This window comes from Etheostoma spectabile, unplaced genomic scaffold, assembly GCF_008692095.1.
Source record: "Etheostoma spectabile isolate EspeVRDwgs_2016 unplaced genomic scaffold, UIUC_Espe_1.0 scaffold00018822, whole genome shotgun sequence".
Lineage (NCBI taxonomy): Eukaryota > Metazoa > Chordata > Actinopteri > Perciformes > Percidae > Etheostoma > Etheostoma spectabile.
In genome coordinates, this window is record NW_022604497.1 from 33965 (window position 1) to 52500 (window position 18536).

The 18536-nt window shown below is 40.6% G+C and overlaps 4 non-coding genes across 4 annotated transcripts; all 4 read right to left on the reverse strand.

The window, feature by feature from the left end:
- Positions 1–5109: 5109 nt before the first annotated feature.
- trnap-ugg (transfer RNA proline (anticodon UGG)) lies at positions 5110–5181 on the reverse strand. The gene has a single exon. It is a non-coding gene; the product is annotated as a tRNA-Pro (tRNA).
- Positions 5182–6445: 1264 nt separating this feature from the next.
- Positions 6446–6561, reverse strand: LOC116682664 (U5 spliceosomal RNA). Its single transcript, XR_004330461.1, has one exon. It is a non-coding gene; the product is annotated as a U5 spliceosomal RNA (small nuclear RNA).
- Positions 6562–7908: 1347 nt separating this feature from the next.
- On the reverse strand, positions 7909–7990 carry trnas-aga (transfer RNA serine (anticodon AGA)). Its single transcript has one exon. It is a non-coding gene; the product is annotated as a tRNA-Ser (tRNA).
- Positions 7991–9860: 1870 nt separating this feature from the next.
- Positions 9861–9932, reverse strand: trnae-cuc (transfer RNA glutamic acid (anticodon CUC)). Its single transcript has one exon. It is a non-coding gene; the product is annotated as a tRNA-Glu (tRNA).
- Positions 9933–18536: the final 8604 nt, after the last annotated feature.

An 18536-nucleotide genomic window follows, 5' to 3' on the forward strand; every position in this document is an offset into this window, starting at 1 on the left:
CTAACGGGCCGGGCACAGCGCCCTGAGGTTTGTGATATGACCGGCTGGCCTGCATTATCATCTGGGCAGAGCGCCTCTTCAACCCCTGTACCTAGTAGGACACAGCCGTGGACAGCTGCAAAAGGGAAAATAAGCAACAAAATGCCCCCCCAACAACCTGGTGTGCAACTGGATAACAGATTTGCTCCTCTGCTGCAAGACGCTGGACAGTCATCTGATGACCGGGACTGCGTCTCATCACCACACAGCAGGGTAAGGACTGAGAGCAATTCAAAAAGTAAAAAGCTAACAACTGGGCCTCAAACCCTGATTGTGGGTGACTCTGCTGTAAAAGATTTAAAAAACAGTAAAAACACCAAAATACTATGTTTTCCCAAAGACATGGTGTCTGACTTGACCCAAAAAATCCCAGATATCGTGGCAGCACACCCAACTGTGAAGAACATTATTCTGCATATAGGGTCAAATGATGTTGTAAAGCAACAGTCTGAATTGCTGAAACTGGACTTTAGGGAACTGCTTGACACAGTCACCCCCCTAAGCGCAAATGTGTTTATCAGTGGTCCTATACCGTCAGTCAGAAGAGGAGATGAGAGATTCAGCCGACTGTTGGCACTAAACAAATGGCTTTCAACTGAATGTACCGTCCACTCTCTGAAGTTCATTGACAATTTAAACATTTTCTGGGAGCGCAGACATCTTTTTAAAGCAGATAGACTTTCCCTTAACAAGCCAGGAGTAAAGCTGTTCACCTCTAATCTGCTTTACTTTCTGCGCTACACATCTGCTCCCTCTGCCAAGGTCACAAAACAAAAGGAAGACACAACAAAGTGCGGCAGTGATCCAGCACAGCCCCCGCCTGTGCAAAGATTTGACCATGGGAGACCAGAGAGCAGAGACACGAAACCTCCACTCCCCTCTTCACCCGTCCAGCACCCCTCAAACCTTCCCAACCCCGAACCTTCTGAGGATTCATCGCTGTCTCTACTGATGTCTCCACACACCCTTTCCCTTATTTCCCCCATCAATTATGCACCCCTTCCTACCCCCATGGCTCAACCCCGGGCAAAAGTAAAACGCCAAGCACCACTACCAGGATGTCAGAAAACTCCTTCCCCCCAGACTGATAAGGACGCTTGTGTGCAAAATCTGGCAAGCACTATCTGATATGTGCCGGGCCTTGGCTGCAGGACTAGTGATACTAATGACTCTTTTCAAGACAAGCCCGGGCCCTGTGGATTCAATTCTTCCTCAATTTCTGTTGTGATAGGTAATAGGAAAAGAATGGTGAATAAGCACTTAACTGCAAACTTAGCAAATTTGGCATCCATTCCTCGTCAGCTACAGCCTGTCCCAAAAAATGAAAACACACTAACACTAGCCTTACTAAACGTCAGGTCTTTGGCAGGAAAATCATTTTTAATCAATGATTTTATTACTAAGCACAATCTAGATTTTATGTTTTTAACTGAAACCTGGTTAGACCATAATAACAGCGCTGCTGTTCTCATCGAGTCAGCTCCCCCTAACTTCAGTTTTATGAGTGAGAATAGAGTGAATAAGAAAGGAGGTGGAGTCGCCATTTTGTTTAATGACTCATTCCACTGTACGCAAATATGTTATGGAAATTTTGTTTCTTTTGAATATGTTGCTCTTCAATTAAGATCTTCCCCTCAAGCGATGTTTCTAAATATCTACAGGCCACCTAAATATTGTGCAACCTTCATTGATGACTTCACTGAACTGCTGTCTATTATCTGCATTAACTTTGATTGTGTAATCATTGCGGGTGATTTTAACATTCATGTTGACAGCCCCCAGGACAGGGGGACCAAAGAGCTGTGTTGTGTTTTTGAGAACTATGGACTGACTCAGCATGTGACGGAGCCCACCCACAATAAGGGGCACACTCTGGACTTGATTGTCTCCAAAGGTCTGAACATTTCCAAGGTTGTGGTGACTGACGTTGCTCTCTCAGATCATTCCTGTGTTTTCTTTAACGGCACTATCTCTGTGCCCAAAAGTGTCCAAACAAAGATAATCAGAAAACGGTATATCACTGAAAACACCAGTGACACATTTATACAGCTTTTCTCCTCCACACCAGCCCTCTCTGGGCTATCAGTCAGTGAGCTTGTAGATAATTTCAACTGTAAAATTACAAATGTTATTGATGCCATTGCTCCCACTAAGGTCAAAGTTGTATCTGGTAAGAAAAGATCTCCATGGAGAAATGTCCTACTGGTGAGAACAGAAAAAAGAGAGTGTAGGAAAGCTGAACGAAGGTGGCGAAAAACAAATCTCCTGGTCCATTATAACTCCTATAAAGAGAGACTTCGCATTTATAATTTGGAACTGAGGAATGCAAGAAGGTCCTTTTTCTCTGATATTATCTCTAGAAACAATAATAATTCCCGTGCTTTGTTTGCTACTGTTGATAGGTTAACAAACCCTCCAGTACCAGTAGCATCTGAACTTTTATCTACCAAGGCCTGCAATGACTTTGCCTCCTTCTTCAAAGACAAAATTCAAAAGATTAGACAAACAGTCAGTGCCTCCATATCAAGTCCAGGATATGTGTTGTCACAGTGTTCAAGCAAAAATAGTTCCAATATGACAGAATTTCACACGATCAACCATACAAACCTGGAGGACATTATTCAACATCTGAAAACATCGACCTGTTGCCTTGATGTTCTACCAACGGGACTTTTCAAAAATGTTTCCAATTGTTTGACTTCTGATCTTCTACAGATTGTGAACACATCTCTTCTTTCAGGTATCTTTCCACAGGCCCTGAAAACTGCAGTAATCAAGCCACTCTTAAAAAAGAACAACCTAGACAAGTCACTAATGAGCAACTATAGGCCAATATCAAACCTTCCGTTTTTAAGTAAAATCATTGAAAAAGTAGTCTTTCAACAACTCAACCATTTCTTGTCACTAAGCAACAGTTTTGATACCTTTCAGTCGGGTTTCCGACCACACCACAGCACTGAAACGGCTCTTGTCAAAGTCTTTAATGACATCCACCTTAACACAGATAATGGCAAAATTTCAATCTTAGTATTACTTGATCTCAGTGCTGCATTTGACACGGTCGACCACGACATACTACTAGACCGATTGGAAAACTGCGTTGGCCTTTCTGGCTCAGTACTAAACTGGTTTGAATCCTACCTAAAGAATAGGGATTACTTTGTGTCTATAGGTAATTATGCATCTGAGCGTACAAATATGACGTGCGGAGTTCCGCAAGGCTCCATTCTGGGGCCTCTTCTGTTTAACATCTACATGCTTCCACTGGCTCAGATTATGGAGAAAAACAAAATAAGTTACCATAGTTATGCGGACGACACACAAATTTACATAACCTTATCGCCAGGGGACTATAGTCCAATACAAAAACTGACTAAGTGCATCGAACAAATTAACGGCTGGATGTGCCAGAAACTGAGGTGGTTGTTTTTGGAGCAAGAGAGGAACGATTAAAAGTCTGCGCTCAGCTTCAAACAACAATGTTAAAAACAACAGACAAAGCCAGAAATCTTGGTGTAGTCATGGACTCAGACCTGAACTTTAACAGCCACATTAAGACAATTACAAAGTCAGCCTACTATCACCTTAAGAATATATCAAGGGTTAAAGGACTTATGTGTCAACAGGATTTGGAAAAACTTGTCCATGCCTTTATCTTCAGTAGACTTGACTACTGTAACGGGGTCTTTACAGGTCTCCCTAAAAAATCAATCAGACAGCTGCAGCTGATTCAGAACGCTGCTGCTCGAGTCCTCACTAAGACCAAGAGACTGGATCACATCACTCCAGTTCTGAAGTCTTTACACTGGCTTCCTGTGTCTCAAAGAATTGATTTCAAAGTACTCTTGCTAGTTTATAAATCACTTAACGGTTTAGGTCCAAAATATATTGCTGATCTGCTACTACACTATGAACCACCCAGACCTCTCAGGTCATCTGGGACAGGTCTGCTTTCTGTCCCCAGAGTCAGAACTAAACAGGGTGAAGCAGCTTTCAGTTTCTATGCTCCTCATATCTGGAATAAACTCCCAGAAACCTGTAGATCCGCTGCTACTCTCAGTTCTTTTAAATCAAGGCTGAAGACCTTTCTATTTGATGCTGCCTTTCTTTAAATGACTAATCATTTCTTTAAATTTCTTATGCTGCACTGTAAATTTTATTCTTGTGTTTTATGTTTCTCTTTGTTTTTAACTGTCTATTCATGTGTTTTACCGGTTTTTAATGCTTGTGATTTTTAACTGTTTTTACTTGTGTTTTATCTGTTTAACTGATTTTGTGTAAAGCACTTTGAATTGCCTTGTTGCTGAAATGTGCTATACAAATAAAGCTGCCTTGCCTTGCCTTGCCTTGGGAATCACTGAGTTCTGCACTGTATAATGTGGCTGTATTGGGGCAGATCGTCTGTCAAGATTAGCAGGTCCATCCCAGTGTAAAAATCCCTGTAATCTACCAGACTAAAATGTGCCTGCATTCTACAACCATGGCCTGTGCTGACCTCCTGTTCCTCAGATCAAACTAAAGTCTGGTGACAATGCATGTTCAAATTCTACAACTTCAACCTATTGTTCTAGAACTGCACCTTAACATTCCAGAACTGCAGGCTAACATTCATATTCGTAAAAAGGAAATGCAGCTTGAGTCAGTTTCCCAATATCATTTGCCAACAGGAAACATTTGATACAAAATATTATTACCAAAACACAGACTTGATTTTGCCAGTAAAAAGTAATAGTAATATTGTGATGAATTTGCCAAATAGGTGACACTCTCTCGTCCATCACACTCAATAAATAAACCAGATTATTCAATCCATACCTCCACTTATATGCAAAGTAGTCTCATCCAGGAACTATCGCACCCTAAGCAAGAATCATAAACCTAGACCAACAAACAAGGAGAGTCCTGTCCTGCTCGTTTGTTCCTCACATTTTTACCCAGTTTCTTCTATTGCGTGCAGTTGAAGCAGGATATGAAAAATTGCCAACACATTGCTTGCTCCTAATCTGTGTTAAATTAACGATAAACTGGATTTTAAATTACAGATTAGCATCGTAACAGCTCCTGCCATCAGGGCTCATCTGGGAGTTGAACCCGGGACCTCTCACACCCAAAGCGAGAATCATACCACTAGACCAACGAGCCACTTAAAAACATCTTATTAGCAATTTTCCATCAAGTAAATGTGATCAGTCAGTGACTCGAAAGGCAATTGTTAAGTAGTTTGTTTGGCATGTGGTGTTTTTATGGCAACACTGCCAGATTGAGCTTTCTGATTATATTGGATGAAAGACTACTTTAGAAGCAAAACATTTTACCAACATTGGAAATTGAATTTTGGTAACATCTAAGACATGATATTGGAATTAAGAACATAGCAGTTCTTTGTATTCAAGAGGACATGAATGTGCACGAGAAACGCAATTGCAAGTAAAGCGTTTTGTGAGCATCTTTATTGTCAACACATATAAAGTTACTGACTGTGATTTAACTGAGGGATTTGGTGAAAGTTATCTTTTGTTTTGTAAAACTTTGGGTTGTGTACAATAGCAGGAGAAAAGGGTTCTTTGTTGCATCCAGTCTGTTATGTATAACAGATAAAAAGCGCAAATTGACATCATTCCATCCAATACGGGCAAGACGGGGTTGACAGATAGATTTTTAAAATCCTCACAGATAAACAGTCAACGTAGCTGTTTGCAGGATTTCTGCAAAATTTACCGAGATTAAACTGGGCCGTATAGTGACGATTAGACGAAAAGAGAGAAGTACTTCCACTCGTTGTTACTTGTTGTTGCTATGGGTAATAAGAGTTCACAGCCACACGTTTCCTTAGGGGCCCGTAGTGGATGAAATGGTAAAACATTTGGCCCTGGATGCATAGAATGCCTGCCATATTGAGCGACAAAATTTGGGTGTCCTGAAAAGAAATCCTTTAACTCTACCTCCCACACTTCTTCTTTTTGTTTCTTGTTATGTCTCGGCAAGAAGTATTATGCTTTTAGGTCGTCCGTCCATCTCTACATCAGAATCAGAAATACTTTATAGATCCCCGAAGGGAAACTCTGGAAAAGAGTGCTCCTTCGAGCCGGATTTGAACCAGCAACCGAAGAATTTCAACTTCATGCCTCTACAGTCCTACACTCTACCAACTGAGCTATCGAAGGGAGCTAATACAGTGTTCCCCTGGAGGGAAACAAAAACATTCACATAAACTCGTAGCTCAATTGACAAGTATCCCACCCAGAAAAGAGATTCTAGCCATTTTTCAGTCAGGGGGAGTCCTGTCGTCTCAGTAGCTGTCCACGGCCCATGAAAATTGGCAAGGCTCTTGCTTCTATTATTTAGCTGCTGTTAAGACTCTGAGTCTAGTTAAGGACAGCATATTTGTTTTTCACAAGTACAAAAGGCTCGGCCAAAAAGCAAATCCCACCAAAAATAGTTTCAACTCATCGGCGTTCCCCTCCAAGGAAGTCTTTAGTAAAAGGGGAAAGTCTTGTGCATTATGAAGAGAAACCAGAGTGAGTACAGCCGTCTGATCGAGAGCAGCAGAAAACCCTAGTGGACCCAGTCCAAACCATCGCGGTAAGCCTCACTGGGTGTCCAAACTAAAATGATAAGAGGCAACTTGGTAGACTCCTTACTGATGTTTATATCTGTACTCACAATGCCCTTTTTTTAAAAAAACACCAGCCAATCACAAGTATTACATGTGAATAATCAATGTGTGAGTATTCAGGAAGCTCACATAGAAGATAGTTGCAAGGTCTACCAAATGTTTAACTTTACAACCTGTAAGCTGTTGGAACCTTGGTTACCACAGGTTCCCAAACCTCCCCTCAATATGTATGTATATTAAAGATTTTCCAGCCCCAAAAACTGAACAGCAGAGCAGAGTGGCGCAGCGGAAGCGTGCTGGGCCCATAACCCAGCGGTCAATGGATCGAAGCCATCCTCTGCTAATTCCCTATACTTTGTATAAGCATCAAGTCTGTTGATGTCTAACAAAGCATCTGTTGCTGCAAGTGTCTGATGTGAAATGTCTCCACCTCCTGAAGAGTAAACTTAATGGCATGTTAAGTTTGTTTAATCTATAAAAATGGAAACTACAGTGCTCATTTCCGCCGTAACACCAATAAGAACTGGAGTGTACTACAATAAATATACTACACTACAGTGAAATAGAGACTGTAAAACATGTACATTTAAAGTGCTTGTTGTGCTGTCTGATAGCATGGGGTATAAAAGAGATAGCATACCGCTTAGTTTGTGTAACAGGAGGTCTTAGTCTACCACTACGTTCTATAACCCTACCAGTCAGATTAGGAGGTAATATCTTTGCATCTCTTTTAAAGACTCTACCATAATACCTGCTGGAGATGCCAGGTCCTCATACATGTAAAGCATGAGCTCTACCACTGAGCTACATCCCCTGAAGATTTTTAGATTTTTTAAACTTTTTTCTGAGATAGACTTAGACTTATCTTTATTAATCCTTTTGGGATGACTCCCGCAAGGAAAATGAAATATCACTGAAAAGAAGAAACCTGGGTAAAACATGTAATGTTATTGTTGTATATGGCTTCAAAACCTGTAAATGCAACTGCGGTGGCTGGAAATCAAACCTGGGCAAAATGATTGCACTGCTATGGTATAAATCATAGTTGAAAAGTAACACACCTGTTGCCTTTCTGCTGGACAATACAACGTTCACTGCAAATCTTGTAAAACAGATTGATAAGAAATACATTGGTGGAGACTGGTGGCTTCCAGTACCTATGAGATAACACAATATTGTTTATGAAAGCACATCTGCGGTTTGGTATACTCTGATGTGTCATTGGTTTGCTACCACTCTTAAAAAACACTGCTCGTTGTCAGCAGGATTTGAACCTGCGAGGGGAGACCCCAATGGATTTCTAGTCCATCGCCTTAACCACTCGGCCACAACAACATGATTGGCCGTGCTATGACTGTTTGCAGAAATGTTCATGTAGCACCTCAACACACCATATAATGCCTAAGCTGCACTTGCAAAATAGCAGGGTGTTCAAATACTTATTTTCCTCACTGTATGATTCCTATGCATTGTGTATGATAGCCTTTACAATGTTGTTTATTTCTTTTATTACCACACACACATTCATAGCAGTGCTGCCCCCCCCCCATGTTTATACTGATGATTGATTGTAATAAAGCAGTAACAGAGAGTTGTCTCCGTCTGTGTTTTAACAGACAAACCTGGGCCGAAGTTGGAAACCAGAATCAGCTTTAAATCCAGTTCTAATCTAGTCCTCACTAAATTTCAAATAATTTCCCTGGAGTTACCATTACAAAATTTAATCTAATTAAATTGGAACATACACAGACTTCTCACAAAATCACACTTGAATTCATATCTTGGTACTCGGTCAGAATCTTATTAACCTGGAGTCCCAGTCTCTGTCAATATAAATAGGCTATATGTTTATATATGTTTTAGGCCTATTGGCAGACGGCCATTTAAAATGTAGGCAATGGCATATAAAGAATAAAGAATAAAGAGTCTTTTCTCCATGTCCACTGTAGTTTCTCAGTGTGCTCTCTAGGATCATCTGCCTGGTCCAGGTAGCTTTTTCATTCATAAGGCTACTTTTACTTTTAAGCCTGTACTTTGGTACTTTTACTTGAGTAAAGAAGGTAAATCAGTACTTCTACTTTTACCAGAGTATTTGTTAACACAATTATCTGTTCTTCTACTTGAGCACGGGCAGTGAGTACTTTTGCCATCTCTGACGGCCTCTGTATTGTTCTGTTTAGAGTATGTATATATTGTGTGTATAGACTAGTGTGTATATTTTTTTGTTTCGGTTGTTTTGTGTTTTGTGTGTAAGCACAGTGTGAGCAACAATGCTCCAAAGAAAAAATCCTCGTATGTGTCCTCATACCTGGCGAATAAAGCAGATTCTGATTCTGATTCTGGTATGCAGGTCACTTGATGTAATCCAAGCAAATACATAAGGCCCCACTCAACAGTTTTGTGATACATGGTGTGTAACTGTATGATCAAGCTTGTTGCTGTGACCAAGAAACCACCAGCAAAATGACTGATACATCATCAGTTCCCAAATTGTCTTGGATGCCAAATATTTGAATTCAAAGTCAGAATCCAATTGACATGTAAGAAAAATACAACGCACGTCCAGCTTCTACATTTCCAAATGAGTCAGCTTCCCCAATTTCTGAGTAACAGGAAAATAGCCTGATAAGCATACAAGTGCAGCGCAACCTCAAAAAGCCATAAAGCAAATGCTTGTGGCTTAAAGATTGAGCTCCCGCTCATAAAACATCAGACAGGCGCAGTCTCTGTGGCGCAATAGGTCAGCGCAGTCGGCTGTTAACCGAAAGGATGGTGGTTCAAGTCCACCCAGGAACGTTTGATGCTTAAATAACCTGGAGTAAGCCGACTCTAGGGTTTATCATTCTGTAGGTGAATATAGAGCAGCCCAAAGATAACCCAAGTGGCCTTACCTTTATCTAAAGGTACATTTCTGAAAACCATGTACTGTACATATTGATCTTTACGGTCATTGGTATGCAGGTCACTTGATGTAATACAAGCAAATACATAAGGCCAGACAGAGACAAAAAGTGAGAGAAAAGAAAAAGAGACTAGCTGTCTAAAGGATAACCAGTTGAGATTGTGTGCGTCTTTGAGAACTGTAAGTCATATAACTGATGTTGTCAGTTCATTTAAACTAATGAGGAAGAATTTGACAAATCAAAATCAAGTCCAGGAACTTATTCTTTCAAACATCACACCTGAGTCTCTCAAGTCCTGACCATTCCCTGACCGGGAATCGAACCCGGGCCGCGGCGGTGAGAGCGCCGAATCCTAGCCACTAGACCATCAGGGAGCCACAGCTTTCAAATTTATCTTTGTAGATGTGAGTTTTCTTTTCACTTACAGGAATGACTCATATTGTTTTAGGCGAGGAATGGCGCCTGGCTAGAGCTTCAGAAGGCAGGACATGACAGATTACACATCTGTCACATAGTCAGTTAGTATTCTTAAATACCAAGTCTCTTGCTATTCCTTGACTAGTCGGCCACCCCTGCTTTGCATCGCTCCAGGTATGTAGAAAAAAAATCTGTTATGCACCTTTGCATTGCGCTAAAATGTCAAAATTTGGACCTGAATCCAACAATAACATTACTTGACACTCACATACATTGGTTTTCAGTTAAAAATGTTGGTTAGGGGTTTAGTTACTGCTTGAAAAAATGAAAAGAATTGTTATTGAGATGGAGGCAGATGAAGTGTTTATGACCCATCAATGATGACAAAAGGATACATCCACTGTCGGGGTCTGATTTAAAGGAAATGGTACTCTTTAAAACGTTAAACTAATGAGGAAGAATTTGACAAATCAACCAAAAACTTGCTCTTTTAAATCTGTATCTGTCAAGTCCTGACCATTCCCTGACCGGGAATTGAACACCGGCCACGGCGGTGAGGGCGCCAAATCCTAGCCATTAGACCATCAGGGAGTTACATCTATCAAATTTAATTTAACATATTGTTGGTTATATTGTTTTAGGCAAGAAATGGCGCATGGCTAGAGATTTAGAAGGCAGTGGTGCAAAATGCAAAACTGCCTGTTTCGATTTAATTACATGGTAATAATACAAAAACAGAGGTGTAGTTATTACTTGGAAATGCTTCTGGTAGTTTCTGAAATAAAAACCATGAATCAGTGGTGGAAAATGCAAAACTACCTGTTTCTATTTTATTACGTAGTAAGACAGAGGTGTAGTGATTACCTGGAAATGCTTCTGGTAGTTACTGTCAAACAACCATGAATCAGTGGTGGAAAATGCAAAACTGCCTGTTTCAATTTTATTACATGGTAATATTAGAATAACAGAGGTGCAGAGATTAGAGGTGCAGAGATTACCTGGAAATACTTACCATGAAATATGTCTTGTCCTTCACGTACGTAACGCAGTGCAATCTGACCAGCAGCTAAACACCTTCCACCATCAAGCACTGGCAACCGGGATCCTTGTAACACGTTTATTTGAGTAACAAAGGGTGAAACTGGGAGAAAACACAATGACCAGTTACTTAGATAGTAATGAGTCACAGATATTAAACAAAGATAATTGTAAAAACAATATAACTACACAACAGGCTAGCAAAAATGTAAGATGAACTAAAGAAACACGTAATGTATTGTTATACAGTGTACGTAGTATAACCTATGTTGGGTATCTAAATAAACTAAGATATACTTACATGTGGCATTACCCAAGATAAAATTGGCAAACTAGCTTACTGAAGCATACCGTCAGTTAGGGCTGAACAATATTGTGTTTTAGCATTGACATCACGATGTGCGCATGCGCGAAAGTCACATCGCAGGACGTTACGATGTTGACGTTAATACTTTTTTGCTGCTTGATAGAAAAGTAACCTTTCACTGTTTCTCCTTTACATGATTATTACCATCCGACCGTTCCCCTTTAAGACAGGTAGCCATGTGGGCAACGTGTGTATGTGACGTTAGTCCGACGGGGTTTGGTATGGGAAGTGAGGCTCTCCGTGTGTAGAAAAGTAGCCTACCGTTGGCAACAGCTGCCTCAGACACAGTGATGTCATAGTATTTGATGGGTAGTGAGTGACGCTACAGTAGTTGGGGTTTTATGTTCTCCTCAAATACAAACTAAACCCCCTGATTAATGCAACATAATCACAACGTCTCCCGGCCATTTCCCACCGCAGAAAGCTGCTATCAGCCAAGCTAAAGCTAATATAGTTAGCTTAAAGAAACAAGCAGAAAGCTGCTACCAGCCAGGCTAAAGCTAAAATAGTTAGCTTAAAGAAACAAGCAGAAAGCTGCTACCAGCCGGTCTAAAGCTAATATAGTTAGCTTAAAGAAACAAGCAGAAAGCTGCTACCAGCCAGGCTAAAGCTAAAATAGTTAGCTTAAAGAAACAAGCAGAAAGCTGCTACCAGCCAGGCTAAAGCTAATATAGTTAGCCCAAAGAAACAAGAGGCATGCAGGTCTGGTCAGTTTATCAAACTGACGAGCTGGCCTCGCTAGTCGACCACAACCTGAAATTTAGAGGAAGCAACATGCAGTCACTGTCATTCACGTTAGCCTGGATTGATTATTATATGAATACAATGGTGTCATGCTAGTCAACCAGAGTATTTCTACCTGATGTCCCTCTCCAAAATCACTTCAGAAGAGCAATGTTAGTCACAGCGCTTACTTGCTTTGGTGTTTGTAAAGCAATAAAGTTCAACAAAGAATATGAAGGTAAATATGGTGCAAATGTGAGAGCGCGTAGATGTGATGTGAGCACTTAGAGAATATGATTTGAGAGCTTGTAGAAAAAAATTCTGTACTTGTACTTTATTTCATTTTTTTTTTCACTTCAGTCACTTTTCCACAGCGGCGAGTCTGCACCCTCGACTTTTGCAACACTTCTTGCGATACATTTGGTGCAAAACTAAGTTGTACCTGTGGACTTAGTCTGTGGAGCTCTGAGCCAACAGGATGGGGGGGGGGGCAGCAGGGTTTTTATCCTCAGATGAGGGACAACTCTGTCCGGCTTATTTATGTAGCATGAAAGCTAGCATAAGCTTACTAGCATCTAGCCCGCTTCTAAATACTGTAAATACCTTTAATTATCTCAACACTTTTTAACAGTTAAACTGAAACACTGGAGCTCCAGGTGCTGCAGACGCAGACGGTCCGCCGTCAGTGGGGCTCGGCCAGCGGGGAAACATCGCTAGAAATCTCCGCTGCCGACCTCAACGGGATCTGATCTCCAGCGAGACATGGAAAGCTCCAGACCCGATAGCAGCGGCGCAACCCCCCGGGAGCCCACCGCCAGTGTTGGTGGAATAGCAAGCTAGCGTTAGCAAACTAACCAACCAGCCTGCTTAAAAAAATAAAAATGTAATTTAAAAGGCACGCATTATACCCATTGATGGTGGTCCGTCCGTGGCTGCAAGACCTGGAGCTCACCGCCAGTGTTTGAGTTTGACTGTTTAAAGTGTTAGGATAATTAAAATGTATTTATTTATAAGCGGTGTTAGTTTGCTAACGCTAGCTTGCTAATCCACCAACACTAGTGGTGAGCGGGTCTGAAGCTATCCATGTCCGTCAGCAGCTGCAGGACCTGGAGCTCACCGCCAGTGTTTCAGTTTGACTGTTAAAAAGTGTTGAGATAATTAAAAAGTATTTGTTTGGAAGCAGGCTGGCTGCTAGTTAGCTAACGCTAGCTTCCATGCTACATAAATAAGCCGGACAGAGTTGTCCCTCACAGAAAAAAACACAGGTAAAATTAAAAAACACTACATAAACTTTGCTACTGTGTGTTCATTTAAATATAGGTACACCTACATGTAGGGTGACGAGATTGCAATATAAGCCTGTATATAAATATTAGGACTATCCATATGTCAAGGGTGTATATTAGGCGGTGCAGTACAGCCCGATCCAGCAGAGGAGAGTTCTAGCCCAACCAGGCTCCTCTCTTTACATTGTAAGCCTCACTGGGTGTCCAAACTAAAATGATAAGAGGCAACTTGGTAGACTCCTTACTGATGTTTATAGCTGTACTCACAATGCCCTTTTTTTTTAAAAACACCAGCCAATCACAAGTCTTACATGTGAATAATCAATGTGTGAGTAATCAGGGAGCTCAAATAAAAGATAGTTGCAAGGTCTACCAAATGTTTAACTTTACTACCCGTAAGCTGTTGGAACCTTGGTTGCCACAGGGTCCCAAATCTCCCCTCAAAATGTCAATCACAGACACTGAAGCGTGCTGGGCCCATAACCCAGAGGTTGAGGGATTGAAACCATCCTCTTCTAATTCCTGTGCTTTGTATCAGTATCAAGTCTATTTCCAGTCTGTTGATGTTTAACAAAGCCTCTGATGTTGCAAGTGTCTGAAGTGAAATGTCTCCACCTGCTGAAGAGTAAACTTAATGGCATGTTGAGATTATTTCATCCATAAAAAAAGAAACTACAGTGCTCATACCTTTTATTCCCGCTGTAACACCCATAAAAACTGGAGTGTAATACAGTAAATATACTACACTACAGGTAATAAATACTGTAAATAGAAACTGTAAAACATGTACGTTTAAAGTGCTTTCTACCAGTCAGATTATCACAGGAGGTAATATCTTCTGCAGCTCTTTTAAAGACTCTACCATAATACCTGCTGGAGATGCCAGGTCCTCATACATGTAAAGCATGAGCTCTACCACTGAGCTACATCCCCTGAAGATTTTGAAATTCTTTTGACTTTTTTCTGAGATAGACTTAGACTTATCTTTATTAATCCTTTTGGGATGACTCCCGCAAGGAAATTGAAATATGCGGTGGCTTGAAATCAAACCTGGGCAAAATGCTTGCACTGCTACGATATAAATCATAGTTGAAAAGTAACACACCCGTTGCCTTTCTGCTGGACAATACAACGTTCACTGCAAATCTTGTAACACAGATTGATAAGAAATACATTGGTGGAGACTGGTTGCTTCCAGTACCTATGAGATAAGACAATATTGTTTATGAAGGCACATCTGCGATTTGGTATACTCTGATGTGTCATTGGTTTGGTACCACTCTTAAAAAACAGCGCTCGTTGTCGTTGTCTCGTTGGGAGACCCCAATGGATTTCTAGTCCATCGCCTTAACCACTCGGCCACAACAACATGATGAGCCCTGCTAGGACTGTTTGCAGAAATGTTCCTGTAGCACCTCAACACACCATATAATGCCTAAGCTGCACTTGCAAAATAGCAGGGTGTTCAAATACTTATTTTCCTCACTGTAAGATTCCTATACATTGTGTATGGTAGCCTTTACAATGTTGTTTATTTCTTTTATTAACACACACACAGCCTTAGCAGAGCTAACCCCCCCCCCCATCTTTATCCTGATGCTTGATGGTAATAAAGCATCAACAGAGAGAAGTTGTCTCCGTTGGTGTTTTAACAGACACACCTGGGCCAAATTGAAAACCAGATTCAGCTTTAAATCTTTTTAAGTCCTAATCTAGTCCTCATTAAGTTTCAAATAATTTCACAGGAGTTAGTTATTATTTTTGATCATCAATACCAAATTGAATCTAATTGGATGGGAACATACACAGACTTCTCACAAAATCCCACTTGAATTCATGTCTTGCTTCTCGGTCAGAATCTTATTAACCTGGAGTCCCAGTCTCTGTCACAAGAAATAAGCTATATGTTTATATATGTTTTAGACCTATTGGCAGACAGACATTTAAAATGTAGGCAATGGCAAATAAAGAATAAAGAATAAAGAGCCTTTTGCTGTCTGCGCTCAGCTTCAAACAACAATGTTACAAACAACAGACAAAGCCAGAAATCTTGGTGTAGTCATGGACTCAGACCTGAACTTTACCAGCCACATTAAGACAATAACAAAGTCAGCCTACTATCACCTTAAGAATATATCAAGGGTTAAAGGACTTATGTGTCAACAGGATTTGGAAAAACTTGTCCATGCCTTTATCTTCAGTAGACTTGACTACTGTAACGGGGTCTTTACAGGTCTCCCTAAAAAGTCAATCAGACAGCTACAGCTGATTCAGAACGCTGCTGCTCAGGTCCTCACTAAGACCAAGAAACTGGATCACATCACTCCAGTTCTGAAGTCTTTACACTGGCTTCCTGTGTCTCAAAGAATTGATTTCAAAGTACTCTTGCTAGTTTATAAATCACTTAACGGTTTAGGTCCAAAATATATTTCTGATCTGCTACTACACTATGACCCCCCCAGACCTCTCAGGTCATCTGGGACAGGTCTACTTTCTGTCCCCAGAGTCAGAACTAAACAGGGTGAAGCAGCTTTCAGTTTCTATGCTCCTCATATCTGGAATAAACTCCCAGAAACCTGTAGATCCGCTGCTACTCTCAGTTCTTTTAAATCAAGGCTGAAGACCTTTCTTTTGATGCTGCCTTTCTTTAAATGAATGCTCATTTCTTTAAATTTCTTATGCTGCACTGTAACTTTTATTCTTGTGTTTTATGTGTCTTTTTTTAACTGTCTATTCATGTGTTTTATCAGTTTTTAATGCTTATGATTTTTAACTGTTTGTACTTGTGTTTTATCTGTTTAACTGATTTTATGTAAAGCACTTTGAATTGCCCTGTTGCTGAAATGTGCTCTACAAATAAAGCTGCCTTGCCTTGCCTTCCAACAAGACAATGATCCCAAACATACAGCAAAATCTACAAAGGAATGGTTCCCAAATAAACGTATCCAGGTGTTAGAATGGCCAAGTCAAAGTCCAGACCTGAATCCAATCGAGAATCTGTGGAAAGAACTGAAAACTGCTGTTCACAAACGCTCTCCATCCAACCCCACTGAGCTCGAGCTGTTTTTCAAGGAAGAATGGGCAAGAATTTCAGTCTCTCGATGTGCAAAACTGATAGAGACATACCCCAAGCGACTTGCAGCTGGAATCGCAGCAAAAGGTGGCTCTACAAAGTATTAACGCAAGGGGGCCGAATAATTTTTTCAGTTTTTTATTTGCTAAAAAAGTTTAAAATATCCAATAGATTTCGTTCCACTTCACAATTGTGTCCCACTTGTTGGTGATTCTTCACAAAAAATAAAAATTGTATATCTTTATTTTTGAAGCCTGAAATGTGTCAAAAGGTTGAAAAGTTCAAGGGGGCCGAATACTTTCGCAAGGCACTGTATGTTTAAAAAAAAAAAAAAAAGATAAATTGTATCTGTGACTGTAAGTATTGTTGTGCATATTTACAATAAAAATATTACAAAAAAAAGTAATGTAATGTAAGTAATGTAGCCAGTAATATTAAATTAATTATACCTGGGATCCTGTGTGCATTCCATGCCTCTATGACTTTTGTGATGCCAATCCTAGCCAGCTGGCATGTCTTTGGTTTGACACATAATATGTTGATGTTTTGTCCATGTTGACTTCCTCTTGGTCCCCCAGCTCTACCAAAGCTGTCTTCAAAGGGTAGTTGACTCTGGGATTCACCTCCCACCACATTCTCTCAATTACATGGTTCTGTGCAGGTTTTTAAGGATAGTGTAAGTCTGCCAGCCTTCATTAGAAATACAATTGCAAGAAACCTGGATTAATTTTTAACAAAACATTCATTTCACCCTGGTAGAAGGAGTCTGAAGGTAAGGCTGCCTTTTAGTATTGTTTCTGTATTCTGCCAGCTTTTCCTGTATGAATAATGCCAGATAAACCTTTTTCCCACAGTCAACTCTGACCTGATCCCATAGTCCATAGGAAAGTACAGCAGGTCTGAGGACAAATCACAGACAAACATAAAATATTACCTAGACATAACATAAACAGCATTGGTCTAAGCCATAAATCCCTAAAGTGCCAATTAAAAGTCCAAAGCATTTCATTTTTTATCTAGTTGCACACACACACACACACACACACACACACACACACGCAAGGCAGCTTTATTTGTAGAGCACATTTCAGCAACAGGGCAATTCAAAGTGCTTTACATAAAATCAGTTAAACAGATAAAACACAAGTACAAACAGTTAAAAGTCATAAGCATTAAAAACCAATAAAACACATGAATAGACAGTTAAAAACAAAATAGAAACATTAGGACATATAAAACACAAGAATAAAAGTTACAGTGCAGCATAAGAAATTTAAAGAAATGAGCAGTCATTTAAAGAAAGGCAGCATCAAAAAGAAAGGTCTTCAGCCTTGATTTAAAAGAACTGAGAGTAGCAGCGGATCTACAGGTTTCTGGGAGTTTATTCCAGATATGAGGAGCATAGAAACTGAAAGCTGCTTCACCCTGTTTAGTTCTGACTCTGGGGACAGAAAGTAGACCTGTCCCAGATGACCTGAGAGGTCACACACACACAAGGTGGTGTGACACTATGGGCTTTTTTTTTCAGACTTGTTTTTAGTTTTGCTGAAGCGCATTCATGATCCCTAATACCTTTCTAAACCACTTACCCTGGTCCCTGACCCCTGCCCCCAGAGCTGGTAGCTCTGTTCCTCAGCGGAGCAGGTCGGGCCCTCTGCTCTGGCTGACTGGAGGTCGGCGGATTCAGACAAGGAGGCCTCAAAGACCAACTGCTTTAGCAGCATCTGGTCCTAGTCTTCTGGCAGCGAGGCCTCCAAAGACAAACTGCTTTTGCAGCGCCTAGTCTCTGCCGAAGCTTAGGGCCTCCAGCTGCCCGGAGCAGGACCCTGAACTTAAAGACTCAACATGGCTTGTACTTATAAGGTCCTCTATGGACGTTTTGTGACCTCACTCATGAGGTCATCGTGAACTCACAGCTGATTGGCCAGTAGTTCTTTAGATGTGTTATAGAATGCTGTGATGTCATACACCGTAGAAAATTCCAGTCTATAAGACTTTATCATTTTATTTGTATTTATTTTTGAGGGATGAAAACAAAACATATTGTAATACATTATGAGAATATACACATCAC